This window comes from Myxocyprinus asiaticus, chromosome 33, assembly GCF_019703515.2.
Source record: "Myxocyprinus asiaticus isolate MX2 ecotype Aquarium Trade chromosome 33, UBuf_Myxa_2, whole genome shotgun sequence".
Taxonomy (NCBI): domain Eukaryota; kingdom Metazoa; phylum Chordata; class Actinopteri; order Cypriniformes; family Catostomidae; genus Myxocyprinus; species Myxocyprinus asiaticus.
The window spans coordinates 25,265,760-25,287,304 of NC_059376.1; the positions used below are offsets into that span (position 1 = coordinate 25,265,760).

At 37.1% G+C, this 21,545-nt stretch overlaps 1 protein-coding gene across 1 annotated transcript in view; it reads left to right on the forward strand.

Annotated features, from left to right (window-relative positions):
- Positions 1-8,471: 8,471 nt before the first annotated feature.
- Positions 8,472-21,545, forward strand: part of LOC127424396 (semaphorin-3B-like) — a 41,156-nt gene continuing 28,082 nt past the window's right edge. Inside the window, exon 1 of the mRNA XM_051669561.1 lies at positions 8,472-8,975. The gene's annotated coding sequence lies outside the window, so the exon portion shown is untranslated. The remainder of the gene's footprint in view (positions 8,976-21,545) is intronic.

Consider the following 21,545-nt stretch of genomic DNA (forward strand, 5'->3'; position numbering starts at 1 on the left):
TAAATGACACGCAGTGAAAAAGAGGAGATGTACGTTTACTCTATTTCTGTGGAGTGAAAAAACGATTAAACAAAATCGCAAAGGTTTGGCTTCATGACAAATAAGGGCTCGTGAGTTTAACCAGAGCATTAAAATAACGTGTGGAAGTGAAGTAATTAGGAAATAAATGTTTTACTATTCCATAATATAATAAAAATATAATAAAATATAAATAAAAATTATATTAAATATTTTATTTGAAAGAATATAAAAAAATATAAGTTCAAAAATCAAATGTAAATGTTAAATTGACCAAAACTAAAGTTGACAAAAAAGTGAGACATAAGTATTTAGGAATATTTTAATATTTAAAACATTATATTTCATGTCATTCATAGGATTTTAAAGCCTTAAAAGGAAATCATATTTTATTCCTATTTTATTATTTCATTTATATATTTGAAGTTAAATATGTAAAAATTACTTCTTAAGGTGTATGAGCACACAGGCAGAAAAAAAGCACACCTTTAAAAATATGACAATTTATATTATAATTAATCGTGAAAGCCCCTAACGAGACAATTAATCGTCACAGCCCTAAAACAGACAATTAATCGTCATTATCACAATTATTTGTTTGACAATTAATTGTCAGCCAAATTTCATAATCGTGACAGCCCTAACTATGACAAACTGTATTAAGAATGAACACTCTGTCATGTGGTATCGTGATACTTTAGCTTTTATAGTATCGTAAGATATGATTATTGTATCGTGACAACCCTGCTGTGACAGTGAAATATCAGATTCCCACTCCTCCACTGTGTTCCCCTTTGTTGAAATGAACTCATCTTTTTCTTTCCATCTCTTCAACTACTGTGCACAGCATAAGCTATATACATATATACATAACGTATATAAGTAAATGGTAATCATTTTCTTCAGTTCTGCTGATGCATTTTTTTTTCTTCTCAAAAATCATTTTAAGCTAACATAGAGTTTAGATGCAATTACCAAGGCCCTCACACGTGACTAAAGCATTGGTGAATGTGAGTCAGTGTGTGTTATGGGAAAGCCCGAACACTTTAAAGTATCTGAATTACAGTGTTTGAAATGCAGAGGGAAGTCCCGATCTTGGTGCAAAGTTCTGTAAAACTGCAAATGTGTATGTCTGTATAACTGTAATAAAGGAGAAATCAAAGACAGACAACTGTATAATTATTTTGTATGAATATAAAACTGAATTATTTCCTGAAAATTAATTTCTCTTTCCATTTTATTTGTACTATCATCTCTGTCTTTATTCCAGATCTTGCATCCTCCTATTTTCACATCATTTTGACAGTTGACCTTTTTACCAGTAGTAATTTCTGTTTTGTTTCCCCAGTTTTCCTGCTTGCCTCTTTAAAAGTATGGCACACATCTGTAAGAGGAAATAGCTCTGTGGTTTACAACACACAATTAAGGTTATAAGCCATTGGGTAGTGTTAATGTGTTATTTGGCTGGTAAATAAAAAAATGGGTTTCAAACACACATTCTCAAACTTGGAACTAAAGAATATAAATCAATTTAACCCAGTGCATTTGAGTGACCAAATCACAATAACAGCTAACATACATTATTCATTAAAAACATGCCACTAGTTTTCACAGAAGAAAGGAACACAATATATTTAGTATTCAAATTATTCATATTGTAACGTCTGAAGGATGTCACGAGAGCGGGATCTAGGTGCAGCAAACTATTAATGATAAATAAATAACAATACAAAAACAGGATAAACACTGGAACAGGGCAAGACTGAGATAACAACCGGAACATGAACTGGAGAAAAACACAACAACTGACAAAGGTAAAACAGACATCAGGGCAATATATACACAGGGATAAACGAGATAAATGAAACACAGGTGAGAACAATAGGGAACAGCTGGTAGTGATCAGGGCAGTGAATTATGGGAAATGTAGTGCAAGGGAGAATAGAGACAGATGACAGAGGCAAAACACAGGGCAAAACAACAGTGAATCATGACACATATGCGTGTATTTGTTGGCTTATACATGCTGATGTAAGTGTTTCTAAAATGACATGTACATTTTTATTTTTAGCTTTTTCATTTTCAAATGGTTAGTAAATTGTTAGTTTAAAAGTATTATTTTCACTTAAAACCAAAGGAAAAGTGAAAGCTAATCTAAAAAAGTACCTCTTTAACTAATCATCTCAAGTTTCTCCTCCATTACATTAAATGCTCACAGAGCTCACAGTGAGAAAGGGCTCAGGTTTGAGTCCAACCTCGGTCATGTCTCGCTCCCCCTCTTTCAACCCTACTTTCCTGTCTACATTCTACTGTCCTATAAACCAAGGCAAAAAGTCATTGTTCAGACCAATCACAATATGGCCGCAGTAGGTCGAAAGTTCTGCTGCAGAAATTGGTCCGTACTTACCCAAAATTGAAACCCCTGCCCCCAGTGGGTGAAGCTGGAAATGGTGTTGAAGTAAAATGTCCACAGTGTGGCACCGAATATTTTATTAACCCTACTTCCTAACCCAAACACCAACTCTAAACCTAACAGAGTACAAAAGTGATTTTGGAGCAAAAATGCAACCTCCAAATTACGCTCACTATTGGACCTGAACCCGTGTCTCAAACTATTACTTTCTGTTATAGCATTCAGCTATCAGTAGTGCCATGGAGACAGGTGAACATGTTTGAATTGATGCAATATTTTCTGATAGGGGATGCTACAATTATTTCTATCAGCTAACATGTGAGACAGGGAATCGGACAAAATTTCCAAATGACAGTTTAAAGATGGATCCCACGATTAAACCCAAAGCTATTGAAATATAGGGTTGGCACTTTGGAAGTTACTACTCTTTTTAAACAGCTTTATCTTAAAAAATATTCTGGCAGTGCTGAATTGTAAATGTCTGATGCCTACAGACATAAATTGCTTCAACATTGCAGTTTAATAGTTAACATTTTTATTTTATTTTATTTGTCTGATTGTTCTGTTCTTCCAAACTATACCTCATGAAATGATAAATAACAAGACTTTAACAACAAGAATAATAAGACTTATATGATAGGACATAGTGATGCAAACACACGCTCATAGATACACTGTATCCAAAACACACAAGCGAGCTACAGTGGAACCTGCTTTTGCCAGAAACCACTGTCCCTCTTCCACTATATTTTTTTCATATTCTGATCCCTTCATTTTATTTCCTCCACAACCTCTCTCTCTCTCTTTCTCTCATCCTAAATGAGCCAGTAGTGATTGATAAACAGTTTTCAAGGATTCTGTCACACTGATAGCAAATGTAGCTCAATGCTTGCAAAGACCTTGAGTCGTGTGCATGCATCTGTCTGTGTGGGAACATTTATCAGCTTTCTAATTCACCATGAACCATCACATCACAAGTATTGTAATTTGTTGGCAGGTAACAATTCAAACAGTGTTTGAAATATTTTCACCCATCAACACATGTTTCTGTCACAATGGGGACTTTCCATTGACTTTAATTGTTTTGTTTTGTTTTGTTTTGTTTTGTTTTATACTGAGCCAATTATATTTTCAACCCTCTATTCCTTACCCCTAAACCTAACCATCGCTCAAACCTTTTTGCATTTTTTAGATTTTCGTTAGGACATTATTTAGTATGATTATTAAGCCCTTTTTCTTGTGGGGACCATTGGCAGGTCCTCACTATGCAGGTGATTTCAGGTTTTAAAATCCTTGTGGGGACATTTCTTCCTCCTATTTGGGAACACTTTTGCCTGTCCAGCCTGACACAGCAACATTTATTTAACCAATGGTGCGAGTTTGGGGCAGAGCTATGTGTTTGTACAGCTAATGGAAGCCAGAGTGTATTTTCTGGAATCAGTTTGAACACAGTGATTACTTTTGCAATTTCATTTGGTGACACCAGTGGCGAAGAAATTACACACTTCAGCTTTAAAAGAGAGGCAGCTCTGCTTTGTATTTTGAAACAACATCAGAATTCCACTCCGCTTTGTGTGAGTGGAAGACTTTGGCCAGAATGCCTGAATTCCGCTCAGTCCATCAGGAATGCTGGCTGAAGCGAATAACACAAAGAGACAGAGGGATCAAAAGGGGAACATTTTCATTTGATTCATTTCTCCGACCAGAGGACAGCACTTGTGAATGAAATGTTATTAATTATCAACATCATTTGGATCTGTAAGATTTGTTACAGTATGCACATTTCTGGTGGGCAATGGCCTCCTCCCTTCACTTCAGCTTTGGTTTTGTTGTTTACATTTCCATTAAATTACATTAGGAGAATGAAGTAGTAGGCCTGTTATTATGATGTAGATGCAACAGTAAAAGCTATTTGAACTCCAAAGGCTATTTAATACTTAACCATTAGAGTCCTGAAGTGATTTATAATGCCAATGAATGTACTGTGTAATCTCATTTTACAGTGATTTTTGCTAGAGTAATTTTTTTAATCAATTTAAATTTAAATATCATTCACTAGATTACATTTCTGTTTTTTTTTATAACAGATCAGTGACATAAAGGGTGGGTTTTGAGTCAGTGCTTAAACCCTTCTATTTTGAGCAGTTAGCCAAATTTCTCTAACCTTTCCCACATTGCTCTTACAAATCACACACATCTGAACTCATTCTAAAAATGAATAACTGCAAAAAGAGTTATTTTAGAAAATCCCACACATGACATGCTCACTGGAAAAATCTAACAGACACAAACAATTCCAATTGTTTTTAAAAATAATTAAATATATTTCATAGTCTATTTGCTTGATGGATTGTTACAATGCTGTAGAATGAGTTATCTTGAATTAAAATCAAAATATTATTTAGAGGCCACAAATTGCAGTGCTCGTAAAAATAATGGTTTTCAGTGTTACATTTATGATTTTATTATTTAAATCAGTCACCTGCTTGTTTTATTTGTGAAAGATTTAAAGGGATAGTTCATCCAAAAATTAAAATTCTGTCATTTACTTACCCTCATGTTCTTCCAAACCCATATGACTTTATTTCTTCCATGGAACACAAAAGGAGACATTAGGCAGAATGATAGCCTCAGTCACCATTCACTTTCATTGTATGGAAAAGAGATGCAAGGAAATTGAATAGTGACTGAGACTAACACACTGTATCTAGCATGTTACTTAAGATGTTAGATGCCTAACATCTTTTATGTTCCGCAGAGGAGAGAAAGTCAAACAGGTTTGAAACAACATGAGGGTTAGTAAATAATGAAATAATTCAATTAAAAGTATCCTTTTAAATAGTTTAATTAGATTATAAAAAGAAATTAGTCAAGGTCAGCATTTTACTACATTACAGATTTATTTCTTATACATAAATTCTTAATATTTATGTATTTATTACATTATTATATTACATTTTCTTTTATATTGATTAAATATGTGTTTCTTTAATGGACAAAAGAAGGCGGGGATGAGGACTAATGGTTGTTTGGAGTAACAGGGCAGATGTGGTTGCAGGGGTCACAGGTTTAATCCCAGGTTGGGGCAACCCACAAAATGAAGAGTTACCACCAGGATGCCCATCATGTTCTGTCAGCAATGTGCCCTTGAGCAGGACACTTAACTCATGGTTGTACAGAAATACTTAAACAATTACAAGAGCCTTTAATTATTGTACTGCAAGATAAAAGGAACCAATCTTGACTTGGGAAATTTAATGCAAGGTTACATCTCTCAGATATGAGTCAGGTTAAAAGAACACACTTTTTATGATTGTGTAATTTTGTGTGTGTGTTTAGTTCTTTTAGGGTGGTCCTGGCCTTTACGGGTCTCACATGATCAGTCCTCTTTCCTGCTTTGTGTCTCTAACTGGGCCATTCAGGTTTGCTTTACCTGCTCTGTAGAGAACACATTTGCGTTAAGCTAAGAGAAGCGAAAAGTAAAGAAAAGTAAGATTGTTGCAGTGAGAGTAGTGAGATAGTTACAAGTGAAAATCATAGCCACTATTGTCGTGCCATTTTAAACATTCTACAGTAGTTCACCCACAACAGTGGGTAATTAAGGTTCTCATGGTCATGGAAAACCTGGAAATATCAGGGAATTTTAAAATGGGTTTGTCCAGTCCTGGAAATGTCATAGTTATTCATAAAATCTTAAAAGTCATGGAAATATACTATATGACCCAAAAATGGATTGCAGGTCTGTTCTCATAGGGACATGGATAGCAGGAAAACAAGCAATGTTAAATGCAAAAGATAAAATCATGCATAATTAGGATAGCAACATAAATAGGCTTATCAACTCCAAAAAGTAGAAGATAATGCTTCCCATAACTTTTGTTGGTAATTTGGTTAAATACGGGTTCAGTAGCAACGAGGTTAATTATGGTTTGTGCCGATCACAAGTTTTTTTATGCGATCGAAATTCAAGAGATATTTAGAAAACACAGTTATTTTGTTAGTCTAATGCTTCATGGTAATATTACTGTAATACATACATTTCAATGTTTCATTTTAATGACTTTTTTGTTTACTTTCATGTGATGGGCTGCCACTTGATGTCCAGTATAAAACCTGGGTTTTTTTTTAGGTTACAAACTGGTAATTACAAGGGAATTATGCTATAAATGTGGTTTATGTGGACATTTCTAGTGTCCCCATAATTCAAATCACTTAAAAAACATACTAAATTATGTTTTATTGAAAATATTAAAATGCAGAAGGTTTTTTGTGAGGGTTAGGTTTAGGGGTAGGGTTAGGGTTAGGGTTAGGGTATAGAATCTGTAGTTCGTACAGTATAAAAATCATTATGTCTATGGAGAGTCCTCATAAGGATAGCTGCAACAACATGTGTGTGTGTGTGTGTGTGTGTGTTTGTGTGTGTGTGTGTGTGTGGATGTGCGTGTGAAGCCAATGGAAAACAAAGATTTACATTATAGGCTACTGATGACATCAGGTCTCCATGACAGCTTATGGTAAGTATCGTATAACATGGATGAGCTCTCTATCTCTCCCTTTATCTCTCTCTTTCTTTTTCAGATACACACACACACACACACACACACACACACACACACACACACACACACACACACACACACACACACACTCACACACACACGCACTCACAACAGTGAAACCTGTTACAGTGACTTTAATTATTGACATTTCGGAAGCTCAAAGAGGCTTTGACAAGAAAAAGAAATCGATGGTCAGGTGCGTTTTTGAGAAACAGAATGAGAAAAAGAATTAAAAAAAAGGAAGGAAGGAAGGAAAATATAACTGTGCAAGGCCTTGATGAAATTATCTTTGCTTACTGTTGCCCTCTAGAGTGTCCCATCGGTGCTGTAATGACGCCACCCCGATGAAAGTATGTAGTGCAGCTCAAACAGCACTGTGTATTTGTAATGAGCGCAGATCTTTTCCACCTTTTGAAAGCCTGATTTCATAGTATAAATGATTAAAACACACAGTTAATTTTAACATATTTAATTAAATAACTGTACATACCCAACCTTACACATACAATACTGTGCAAAAGTTTTAGGCACTTGGGAAAAATGTTGCATAGTGAGGATGTCTTAAAAAATAATGCCATAAATTGTTTTCATTTATCAATTAACGTCATACAAAGTCGAGTAAACATAAAAAAAAAAAAATATGTGGGGACCATATCTGTTGCAGGGCTTCCTGTTCTATTCTATTCTATTCTATTCCATTTGCAGAAGGAATGTTTGGGAGTCTAAAATAATATATTTCCTATTGACACACTAAAGCTGAAAATATAAATAACCATCTTAAGACAAATGTTTTTTTTGAAAAATGACTTTTGCACAGTACTGTACATTACCACTTGCACATGTACATACACCATTCTGTTATATGTCCTATTATTTGTATGTCTATTTACAGGGCTGTAGCAAGGTATTCTGGGCCCGCTGATTGTATATTGCTCTGGGCCCCTTTCCTATTAAAAGTTACAGTTTAGAATTTGTTGTGGGGCCCCCCTGGAACTGTGGGCCCCTAGAATCGTTACCACCTTTCACTCCACTAGCTACGGCACTGTCTATTTATACTCTTACCTTGTTGTATATTCTGTGTCTCAGTGTAATGTTCTGTGGGCACTTGTTTCTCCTATCACCAATAATAATAATAATAATAATAATAATAATAATAATAATAATTCCTTGTGTCCGTGAGAACACTTGGCAAAAGCTCATTCTGATTCTGATTCTGATTAATGATTAACCTCATTACAGTCCTTAGGTGAGTCCATAGGATCCCATCCAGAACTAATTAAAACATTCCAAAAACTCATCTCCAACATTAAAAATCTCACACACATCTGATAGTGTACATCCCTGTATAGAAGAGAGAGACTTTTACCTCTGACCAGTCTCCACCCTTAATAGCCTGCCATTGAGGAGGGAGTGGCTGACGGAGGGAGGGGAAAGAGAGAGGGAAAGCTAGAGCACTCTGCGGTAGCAGTCAGCGCAAGAACCAAAGCAGAGAAAGACGGAGAGAAAGAGGGAGAGAGAGAGAGAGAGAGAGAGAGAGAGAGAGAGAGAGAGAGAGAGAGAAAGAGGTTGATAAAGAAAGAAATAATAGAAATAGTGGCTAAGGAGTAAAGGAGAAAAAGGAGAGATTAATATAAAATAAAAGAGAGAAAAGAGGTTTAAGAGACAGTGACTGGAAAATCACTTTAACCCGGGACAGAAGAGACTGAAAGAGAAAGAGAATAGACTAGACACATAAATGAAAATAACTCTTGGACTTGAAACACGTTCATGCGTGGACTGATGCTACTTCTGCTGTTGGTGTGATCTGTTATTCCTTGCCACAGAGTGTGTGTGTTCTTGAGAGGCAGAGGAGAGAGTGTACATGTGTGTGTGTGAGCCTGTCGTTCCTCTGGAGTCTACAGGACCATGGCACCTGTCAGAAACGGATGAACTTCAGGCTTAAAGGACTCAGAAGAAAGAAAGGAAAAAGTATAAAGAGAAAAAAGGTGAGTGAGTTTCTTTTCGTTTAGAACTATGCTGCTTGACTGCATTGCGTTTCTGAATGTATATTAAAATGTGCTCATTATGTAATGTGTGTTTAGCTGTAGACCATCTATATCACACAGTATTTAATATTTTTAATTCATATGTTAAATGTCTTTTGATTAAAGTCCATACAGAGAGTTTAAAAAGTGAGTGTGTAATATTCGGTAGGGAGCCCTCCTATGCGACAAGACATTCAACCTCTTTGTCCATGTTAGCGAGTATGTGGATGAATCTTGGCTCAGTATTGTTTTTTTTTATAGGTATGAACACTAATGTAGTTTAGTTTGATAGATTATGCAGTGTGCATGTTTGTGTGAACAAATCATGGGTGGTTATAGGTGTGCGCACTGTAATCTGTTTGTGTGGAGTGTGGACCTAACTGGACTGTTTTCTTAATATAGGATGATATTAAAAGATTAAATGGTCTGTGAAAGAGGGAGGGCAAGTGAAAGAGAGAGAGAATGATGAGTGTATTTCTTTTGAAATATTTACCCTTATGCAACTCTGATATCTCATAGGACAATGTTCTCTGGTTTACCAAAGCGCAAAAGACTGTTATCATCACTTCATCATTAACATTTTATGATTTTTATATCTTCAACCCAAAACCGTCACAGATTAATGAAAAGATGTGAGTGAACACACACACACACACACACACACACACACACACACACACATGTTGGTGCAGCTAGCATTGTGAGGCATGTCCATAGACATAATGATTTTTACACAGTACAAACTATAGATTCTATCCCCTAACCCTAAACCTAACCCTCACAAAAAACGTTCTGCATTTTTACATTTTTAATAAAACATCGTTTAGTATGTTTTTAAGCTATATAAATTATGGGGACACTAGAAATGTCCTCATAAACCACATTTATAGCATAATACCTTTGTAATTACCAGTTTGTAACCTAAAAAAAAGTTCTCGTAAACCACTTATACCTGCCCCCCCCCCCCCCCCCCCCCCCCCCCCACACACACACACACACACTTAGCTACAGTATCTAAATGGGGACATACCATAGACTTCTATTATTTTTATGAAGCTAATTAGTATTACTAAAGACTAGCCCTTATCCACACCCTAAGCCTAAAAGAAAATGTTTTGCCTTTTTAGAATAAAATAAATAAATAAAAAAAATTCCTTAAAGGGCATCTTACCTTTTAAGGAAAAGTATGAATCAATTTTCCTATTGAGGATGTCCCCAAATGTCCCAGAAGGGAGATTTTGTCAGCTTAGTATGTACAAACACAGTTCATACCATGCACTACCAAAAATAGTAATTGGCCACACAAAAACCCTTCACAGACCTACTCTCACACTCCACACATACACTCACACAGGCACATCGCATGCTGTGTTTTTGGTCAGCTGTGTTTTTGGTGAGGGGAAAAATGTCATGTTGTTTTAGTGGCGACTTTGAGAGAACATTGTGTGTGTGTGTGTGTGTGTGTGTGTGTGCACTTGATGAAATCACACGCAAGGACACACAACCAAATGATCCTTTAATGCAGTGGTTCTTCACTGGTCTTTCTAAGGACCCAGATTTTATATTAGGCATTAAATGGTGACCCATTACCAGAATTTTTTATCATTTACTCACCCTCATGCCATTCCAGATGTGTATGACTTTCTTCTGCAGAACACAAATTAAGATTTTTAAAAGAATATTTCAGCTCTGTAGGTCCATACAATACAAGTGAATGGGTGCCAAAATTTTGACACTCCAAAAATCACATAAAGGCAGAATAAAGGAGAATTTATAGTACAAATTGACCTAAATATTTATCTGTTTCTCATCCACACCTATCAAATCGCTTCTGGAGACATTGATTTAACCTCTGGAGTCATATGGATTACTTTTATGCTGACTTGTGTGATTTTTGGAGCTTTAAAAGTTTGGCACCCATTCACTAGCATTGTATGGACCAAAAGAGCTGAGAAATTCTTGTAAAAATCTTAATTTGTGTTCTGCTAAAGAAAGAAAGTCACACACATCTGGGTTGACATAAGGGTGAATACATGATGAGAAAATTGTTATTTTTGGGTTAACTATTCCTTTAAAATCAAAATTGAAATGTAATAATATTAAAGTTTTCAACAATGAGTGCATGTAACCTGTCTATGTTGGCATATACCTAATTTGTCTGGTTTCTACAGAGTGACGATGAATTTGCATCAAAATACTGTACAGTGTGATTGGTTGCATATCTTTTGAAATCAATAACAAAAGATACCAGTTTGGGAAGCATTTTCCTCTGTTTAAAAAGTTGATTAGCTTATCTCTGCATAATTATATGATTAGTTGCATTTATATTATTTGCATTTAGCATTGTTTTTCCCTGCTGTCCCGCACCCTATCAGAACCCATTTTTGGATTGCGACCCAACAGTTGGGAACCACTGCTTTAATGTGCAATCTCCAAGAGACTTTCTCTTTTGCTCTCTGGCTCCTTCATTCTTGCTCTCAGGATTAGGGGGTGGGCAGAGAGAGAGAGAGAGAAAGTAAGAGAGAAAGAGGGAGAGAGTGAGAGTGAGATGGCTTTTAGCCCAGTGCCTCAGCCGGTGTGGATCGTTAATTGAGCTGCTCCCATGGGGGGGTATCAGACCCCAGATTAATTTGGCTCCCCCTTCTCACACACATGCTTTCTCCCACACACACTTTTAGGGCCCTTTATTTCCATCTATTAGACCACAGTTGTCAGATGCCCCGTCACTGCTGGAGTTTCCATTCTGATTGGAGATTGCAGGTGGGTGTGGGTCTCTATGGTAGAGTTATCGATTGTGTTGTGGAGGGTAGTACTACTTAACTGTGATGGGACATGTAGGCTTTAGACATATTAGATCGCTTTGTTTTAAACAAAAAATGAATTCTATACATCACTGTGAATATTTGTTAGTGTTACTAAAAGGAATAGCTCAGCCAAAAATACAAATTCTATCATTGTGTTGTTATAACCGTATGACTGACTTCCTTCTGTGGAACAAAAAAAAAAAAAAAAATTCTATTTTTCAGGCATGTCTTTTCTGTAGTAATAAAAAAATTACAATAAATAAATATATGAAAACACCAATAGAAAAGCACCATAAATGTAGTCTGTATAACTCGTGCCCATTATTCCAAGTTTCCTGAAGCTATATGATAGCTTTGTGTGAGGAAAAGGCCAAAAATCATTATTCACTGATCTAGTGTGGATTACTAGTATGGGTGAATGTTTATCAAAATCTCTATTTTTATTTTTTTGGATGAACTATTCCTTTAAGTTTGCACTGTCTTTGGAATAATCCAGGTAAACCTCTATTGACAGCACCACAGAAAATAATAATTTGTACCACTGTTTGTGTAAACAGGTGTTGACATTTATGCACTTACAGTGAAAGTCTATGGGGCAAATTGTTGCCCTGTAGACTTCCTGTAAGTGCATTTCTGTACACACATTTTTTGTCTGCTTTTTGAAACTGAGGTGCAAGCCAAAAATATTTTCTGTGTTAATTGACAGCGTGCCACAAAGCAATTTAACTTGTTAGTAACCCTGAATATTCCTTAAAAAATTAGGTTAAATAATGCATTATTCCAAAGTCCATTATTGTGTTATTAGTGTTACAGGAACACACAATTAAAAAAGAGACTGGATTGGTGCCAACAGCATCTCCATTGGGAAAGCTGTTTGACTCATTTGCAACAAAGTAAAATGAGATGTTCAAAGTCTTCAGACCAAAAGAAGATGTAAAGGCCAATCGGATTCTCAAATCCTAGCTCACATGTTCATTTTTTTTTTTTTATCATACTATATGTTTTCAGTTGTGATTATATGTGCTGTACTCTTCACATAACATCACCCTGTGTTGAATAACAAACAGTATAGCAATAAATCTAATCTTTCATATAGTAACCTGACCAAGTACACATCAATAAAAAGTTTCAGTTTGGTAGATAGCTTGGGTAAGTTAATAATTGAAACAATAACAGAGCTTTATCTATAATAGTTTTTATCTCTTTCTGTTTTGACTTTTTAGATATTGGGCCTCACTCATGAAACACAGGAGCCAAATACATTTCTGTGTAAATCATTTGTAAAACCATTCTTATATAAATTGTTGCGGCAATTTATATCAGAATGTTTTTCTGTATGATTTACACAAATGAATTTTTCTCATGTGTTTCATGAATAAGACCCAATATCTAAATAGTCTGATATCTGAATAATGCCTATGAGTGTCTATAACAAGTTTTTTAAAACATCAAGAAAAAGAGCGAGAAAAAAGAACAGAACTGAGTCAACGAGTGCAAAAACATTGAACAGGTCAGTTTACCGAAGGAGGAACAGCATGCACAATATGCTGGAGGGAGAGAGAGAAAGATAAAGGAGAGGAAAAGATGAAGAGATAAGGACAGAATGATAGATCAGGTAGGATTAGAGGCCAGAGAAAGAGGGTGTTGATTTTTGTAATGATACTAGCAAATGATGTATGCATTTTCATGCAGACTTGTATACAGGTGTGTTAGCAGTGTGTGTGTTGTTTTTATGACGTAAGTGTGTGTGCATGTGCTCATTAAGGTTATTGTGACAGTCTTTTGTGCTGCTGTTGCCACATTTCGCTTCACACATACGCACACTGGCACACAGATTGCAGACCAATCCAATGCTTTTAAATGAAGCTAATTCTAATTTGCTAAAACAGCAAATAAAAATATTATTTACATTATGAATCATTTTTACCTCCCCAAAGGGAAGTTTGTCAGATTTATCTAACTATTAGGGACACTTTGTCCCCAAAGTATAGCCAAGTAAACTCACATTATGCATTTTCATATTTTTATCAAGATAGTATTTAGTATGTTAAGCCATTTCGTTTGACCAATGGCTGATCCCCACAATGTAGGTGAATTCTGGTTTTACTGTCCTTGTGGGCACATTTGTCCCCACAATGTAGGCAAACCTGACCCATATGCATGCACACAATCACACACACACACACACACACACACACACACACACACACACACACACACACACACACACATACACACTGCTTTCTTTGTAGATGTGATTGGTAGCATTCATATGAGCTTCACAAACCCCTTTTTTAGGTGAAAAAGTGGCTTGTGTGCATGTCTCTGTTTTGGGCAGAAGTATTTACAGAATGTTTCTTGTTGTTGTGTGTTTATTTATTTTTTGTTAGAGCCTATAGGGGTATGATCTCATTAGGCAGTGCCCGCAGAAGTGTGGGTGTGGGTGTCTGAGGGTGAGTATACATATGGTCAGAAACATGGCTGGTTGATTAAATAGAGGGAGGCATTCCTAAACACATGCCTTCTAGCGATTTTAACAGGGAGTGTGATTGTCTGTGTAGTCTGTGTCTTTGTGTGTGGCCATGATTAAAGCGGTAACAGATAAATCACGTTGACCTGAAAGTAGATGCAGAAGGACATAATGTGTGTATGAAAGTGAGATGAGACAGTCTAAATAGGTAACATTCCTCTCTCTCTCTCGCTCTCTCTCTCTCTCTCTCTCTCTCTCTCTCTCTCTCTCTCTTTCCCAAACTGTATGTCATTCACTTTGGGCCTCACTCAGAGATCATGCTCTAGGAACTTATTAAACACAAGCAGGTTGTAATAGGGGAAGGAAAACAGCATGACGTTTTTAAAAGGTAGGAATGACTGTGTGACTGATTGATTTGCCTTTTAATAGTATTGGGCTGAGTGTGACAGCACACACACACACAAGTTCAAATTCAATGGCTAAATATATAACTACTGTATATATACTGTATATATATGTAGAAAGAGAGAGACAGTTTAAAAGAAAAAGAAAGATACATTAAAAAGGCATTAAGGATTATAGGTAATGGAGCAGGCCATCAGTGTGGATTAGCTAATGCTCATCAGAGAGTAAGAAGAGTGTGTGTGTAGAAATGTGTGCATGGGGGGGAGAATGCATCCCTACATACACCCCTCAATAGTATGCTGCTAAAAGTGTGTTTGTGTGTGTGTGTGTGTGTGTGTGTGTGTGTGTGTGTGTGTGTGTGTGTGTGTGTGTGTGTGTAGCTCATTATGCTGTAGTGGTTGACTAAAGTGTGTGTTCAGCAGCAGCCTTTAAATAATAAAAGAAGATCGAAGAGATCGGACGTGCATGGAGAAAAGTGTGTGTGTGTTTGAAAAATGGATAAGGGGAGATGGGTCTGGTTGCAGCCTCTGATTCGGTGCCCACAAACCTCTAACAAGCTATCTGTGTGGGGTTTGGGGGACTTACGAGGACATTTTTTTTTTTTAGGTTACAAACTGGTAATTACAAGGGTATTATGCTATAAATGTGGTTTATGAGGACATTTCTAGTGTCCCCATAATTCAAATCACTTAAAAAACATATTAAACAATGTTTTTTTTTAAATGTTAAAATGCAGAAGGTTTTTTGTGAGGGTTAGGTTTAGGGGTAGGGATAGGGGATAGAATCTATAGTTCGTACAGTATAAAAATCATTATGTCTAAGGATAGCCGCACCAACATGTGTGTGTGTGTGTGTGTGTGTGTGTGTGTGTGTGTGTGTATGTGTGTGTGTGTGTGAGAGAGAGAGAGAGAGAGCGGGGGAGATTTATAATCCTCTTTTAGCAAACTTGTTTGATTTCTTAGTGTAATGACACTTATCTCCACAGTGGGCATATTTACATATTGCAGATGCTCTTTATGTGAGAGAAAAAGAGGAAAATGTATGCGTGTAGTGTTGGATGTCCTCTCCCACTAGCACTCTCTGCACTAGTAAATCAATACCTGTCAATCTCATACACACACACATACATGCGCACCTGGCTGCTGTACACACTCTCAATGGTTATTTGCCCCAGGGCACCTCAGAGAAAAGAGTGGGGCAGTTTTGTGTGTGTAGATGGGAAAGAGATAAATGGTGAATTCTTTAGTTTCCTTATTCCTTTGGGGTTCATTAGCAGTCAGCTTGTTTATGTAATTAATCAGTTAGTGATTAACATTAGCATTCCCACACTTCGCCATCCGCACTGACACCTTTTATGCTGGGTTTCAGTTAATATTGACCTTTCCTGGACATACAGGGAACAATGTGTATGAACGTGTGTGTGTGGGAGAGACAAGAGCTGAGTGGAGACAATGAAGTGAATTCCTGCCCACATTCCTCTGCAACCTATACACACACACTCACACGTTGCTCAGTATGCTTAAACATTGTACATGTATATTGTATTTTGTTATCACATTAAGTTTTCTTTATAATGTAGTTGTAGCCCACAATAATTAACATAAAAGAACATGAACGTATTCTCAATTAGTTTATTTGGTCCAGGTGAATGGTGGAGTTTTGAAATGTATGTGTGAGTGTGTGTGTGTGCTTGAGAAAAAGAGACAGAGAGAGAAAGAGATTCAATGTAACTTTAATCACATTGGATAAATGAACAGATTAATCTTGTTAACTGAATCCACAACCAAAGTGCCCCAAATGTCTGTCTAAGGATTATATGTGCGCATGATTAACTTTTTGCCACACATGCTAATGGCGGGTGAGTTGAGAAAATTCACTGTCCATAAATGATTATATTCTAATATTCCAGCAATGAAACCTTATTTTATATTGTCATTAGGAATGGGAATCTTAAGGAATTGAACGATTCCAGTTCCTTAATGGTTTTATTAATGATTCTTTTAATTCTTTTGAGGGAGAAATATTTGGAAATTATCATTTTTTCTATTAAAGGTGCTATATGTAACATTTTCACTGTACTAAATCATAAAATGACCATAATATTTCATTAAAGAATTAGGAAACATGCTAAGTTGAAATACTGGCTTCTCCGATAACAATGCTACAGCATTTGAAGTTTCCATTCCGGGCCGGAATTTCTGTTTATGTTTTGGCCTATGTGATCCCGTCCACTGCCCATTTCCCAACCGCCAGGTTGCCAGATTTGAACAAATTTGCAGGCAAACAACACTGCGTGCTGCAGCCATGGAAGCCAGCAAATAAACTGGATCAGAGATAACAGATTCCACCCGACCTAAAAAGCCTCGCCATCCGTATAAAAACCACCATGACCAGAGGCGTAGTAAAACAAGGATAAATATTGGAGATGCCTTTGGAAGATGGAGACAGCTTAAAGCCCAGAAATCCTTTAAAACGGATGCTGAGTTGGCTAATTTGCATGTCAACATTCTGGCAACCTGCATGAGCTTCGAGTCTGGGGCGTGGAAGACAACTCTCCAATATTTTGAATTTGGACTGCTGTGTAATCGAACTTGAAATCATGATGGCCAAGGAGACTGCTGATGTTAAGGTTTCAAGTGCAAAAGAGTCACCCAAAACCGATTGCTTCAGAAGACATGGATTAATCCACTGGAGTCTTCACTGGTGATTATTTTAAGTACAAAGCACAGTCACACTTCTTGGTTCATTTCAAGTTGGACATACGAAATGAAGGACTTATGGTTCAATAAGTTGTTCACTTAAAAGATACGACTGATGAGAGTCATTAATTTGGGAGGTAGTGCTGTAGATTCAGAACTGTCTCATAAGAGTCATTTGTTCGGGAATTGGACTACATTGGTGGCACTGTATGTTTCTTGCTGCTGATTGAGTAGTGGTGTTGCAGTTCTACTGATTGGTACAACAGGAAACACTGTCAAGAGTATTTTAGTGCTGTACTTTTGCCTGTATTAGCAGATGAATGCACATTCGAAATAAGGATTTGCACAAATACTCGACTAATCGAGTAATCGCTCGAGTAAAACCGCTACTTGAAAATCACACAATTATTTACTTTCTGCGTTTGCCTGCTGCGAGCAATGCTGAATTACACTGCACATTCCCTTTGAATCTCTCTCCAAATCTTGCTGTTACAATTTGAGTCCACTATGGGGCGCTGTGGTTGTGTGTCGTCAAGGTGTTGGATGAAACATGAAAGAAGAATATATCATGGCGTCTGTGCTTTTGAAAGCAAACCCTTGCTTCGTCTGAAACCGCATACTGTCACAGTATGTAGTGTATTTGATGAAGGACGCACTTATCTGCTGGCAAAACATTATGTTTTTTTTAGGTATGCATGTGAGTAGTATGAATAGATTTTGGACATACTTCATCCGGGGACATGGGCATTGTCTCGTGACCCGAATATATGGCATAAGAACAACAACCGTGAAAACTATTCGCTCAGGTTTGGTTAAACAAGCACCATTTAAGTACAGGGAACAATTATCTTGGTATATATAGCACTTACAGTTGAGAAGAGCCGTCTGACGCATGATTCACCACCATTCATTTAAATCCAGCGTTTTGAATGTGACGTGGCCTCAGCTCCTGAGGGATTATGGGATCGTAAAGTGTCCAGTCGATCCGCACTTCAGAATCTCATCTGGGTACTTCTCACTTACTGCTTCATAAATACTGTGGATTCGGACATACTTACTGTTTTGGCTTACTGTTTTTGGCCTACTATATAGTAGAGAAGTATGGATATTCAGACGTAGCACCTGTGTCTCAATCACATTGGGAAACTTATGACTCAATCACCTGCGACACATTAACGAGCTTGCGCATTGGTTATTAATCAACAACATCGTTCTGTCCGTTTTTTTTTTTTTTTTATCTTATTCAGAACCAGTTCTTCCTTCCCAACTCTAATTATGACAAAAATATTATTTTGCTTTTTTCCTGCAGAACCTATTTAAAAAAACAAAAAAAAAAAAACAGTGAAAGTGGGTCATTGAGTCACTTACAGCATCATATAAGCCAGTTTCTCATAAAAACTGTCATTTTTATTTATCATAAAAATTTTGCAACTGTGCATATAGAGATATATATATAATATTGCTTTGATGGCTTAATGCAAGGAATATTTCTCATGTGTCACTACATGGAGTTCTGGAAGGAAAAACAAAAACATTCAGTATCCTAGATAAAACTCTGATGTAAAATTTTTTCACAGAGGTAAAAATTGTTTGAGACCCTCAGTCTAATGGGTGGCTGAGGGGGGCGGCCTATCAATCAAGAGAACCCCCCTACCCCACACATCCCAAAGATCGCATCCTAGTATTGGCCCTGCGTAAGAGGATGTTTTCTTTACTAGGTTGTATGTCTTTGGTTTGAATCACTCATGCCGCTTACATCAGGAAGGGTCAGATTTTGTTGCTTTCTTTTTCAATCACTGTATCTATAGGAAGGTTGTTGTGTGTGAATTCAGTGTGTGCTTGTTCAGTAATCCTGCAGCTGTGCTCATTACTGGTTTGAATTAAACATTCACTAAACTAAACAAAGTCTAAAGTGTACACACACAAGGCTGCCGTGTGTGCTGAAGGAGTTGGTCTGGTGGGATATTTTGTGTCTGCTCCCAACACACTGCCTGTGCAGATTGGGTCATCCATGTTCGGTTACTCAGCATTTGGCATGCCATGCGTCTCTGGTTCGGTTGTTCACTGTTTGTGTCTCATAAAAGATGTAAATGTAGATTCTTTTGTTTCACTATGGATCCTGCATCTGTGAATCTAATAATAAAGAGCTTATCTGGTGTGAACAGAATTCTTTATAAAACGTGTACTGCTTGCAGTTCATTAAATGTACTGTTGCTTGATTTGCAATACAAATAGCAGGCCCACATGGAATCTGTTTGCACAGAACTCCTCTGAAGTCTCTGCAAAGATCAGCAGAATTCGAGGCAAAAACATTTATGCTTCTAGCTATCAATAAGATAAGTTATTCTCTCACCTCCGTTTAACACATTTTGCCACGCTTAACTCTATTCCACAGAATTCATCATATTTCCACCCAAAATCAGCACAAAAAATTTGAATAAATGTCTGGGCATGCATATAACCAATTTAGGTTACTGAGGCTTTATTTAAAGTAGATTTAAAAGTTATACGGTATTCGTCCCTCACTTTGTGTCTGTCTAAGTCTTTCTGTCTCACTCATAATAAATGTGGTTTGCCTATTTTGGCTTCAGATGAGGAGAAATGTGTCTTTGGTTAGAATCAAAGTCAATTGCAGTAGAGTTTTTACTGCTCTTTTTCACAGTGCAGATATACTGTGTGTGCGTGTAGTGTGTGTGTGTGTGTGTGTGTGTGTGTGTGTGTGTGTGTGTGTGTGTTACTGTGATATTTTTCCCTTGACCTGTTAAATGCATCTTCCTCTCTTTCTTTGTGCGGGTGATTTCCCAGGTGGGTTGAAACCATAAATGGCCCACCTGCATGGCCCAATCACAGTTTTAACTGACACCTGAGAAAAAAGTTATGAGTGTGTGTAAAAGCCATGTATTATCCTTTACTGGTGTCCCTGCCTTTCAATTACACTCTAATAGAGGGGATTTCTGCCACTTCAGAGACGGCTCATCCAAAGGAATTGTGTGTGTGTGTGTGTGTAAGTGTGTAAGAGAGAGGGAGAAAATCAAACTTAAGATTTTTGCAAAAATGCAATAAATCTGACATTGGATTAAATGTAGAGTGATAAAAGCATTTTCTTTCCTGGATATTATACAGTACAGTGATGCCACAGTGTGTGTATCATGGTTTGATGGTTCCATTGAGTTATATGGAACTGAAACCCAGAGGCTTGTAGGTCGAAAGGCTCAAACTCCAGCAGTGATGTGCCACTCTCATCCCATCACATTCCCTGTAGAATCAATCAAACCGCTGGTAATCTCTCACCATCCCTGTCACTACTGGCGAATAACATTACCGTTGTGCGTGTGTGTATGAGGATACATCATTAGTATTATACCAGAGGCCCTGACAGCTTCCCGACGGAATGCTGTGACACACACACACACACACACACAATGTCTCTTTATCCATTCTCCAGAATCTCATCTGACAGCTCTTACTGGGAACAGATCTACAGTCTCTACAGGGAGTAATCACCATAGGGCAGTGTGTGTGTGTGTGTGTGTGTGTGTGTGTACGTATTTGGCTGCTGTGTGGACAAAAGTTGTGGATTTGTCATGGGGATGTTGGGAAATGTGATTTAATAAATTATTAAATCATAAAATCATAAATCAGTGCTTCAAAGCTAAAAACTTTTGAAAAAAGGCTTAACAAAAGTGTTCTTGCAGGAGTAGGGTTAAGGCCAAAGTATACTTGGCGCGTCCGCATTGCTGATCGCTCTGCGCACAGTATGTGTGACGTGAATTTCGTCATAATCCCATCCGGCCAGATTTTCTCGACTCGCGCACGCGGTCATCGTCTGTGCGCATCGACAGCGCATGCACCGGCCATTGACTCTATGATAAGAGAATCAAAAAGAAGTTGTAGTGGGCATGCGTCAACCACTTTCGAATTTGCTCGCGCTCAGAAGAGTAAACTCTCAATGGCAGCGCGGTCGACCAGGAGCGAGCCGATCCGGAACATGCAAAAACGAAGTTTACCTGAGCTTTTAGCCTATATTAATTATAGTTAGCTTTTTGAAAAAGTCTGTATGTCCCAATTTAAATAGATAATTACATTTTTGTCTGTGTACATGGCTATAATTTGAAGTCAAAGTTGTTGTTGAAGATAAAAAGTTAGGGTTAAA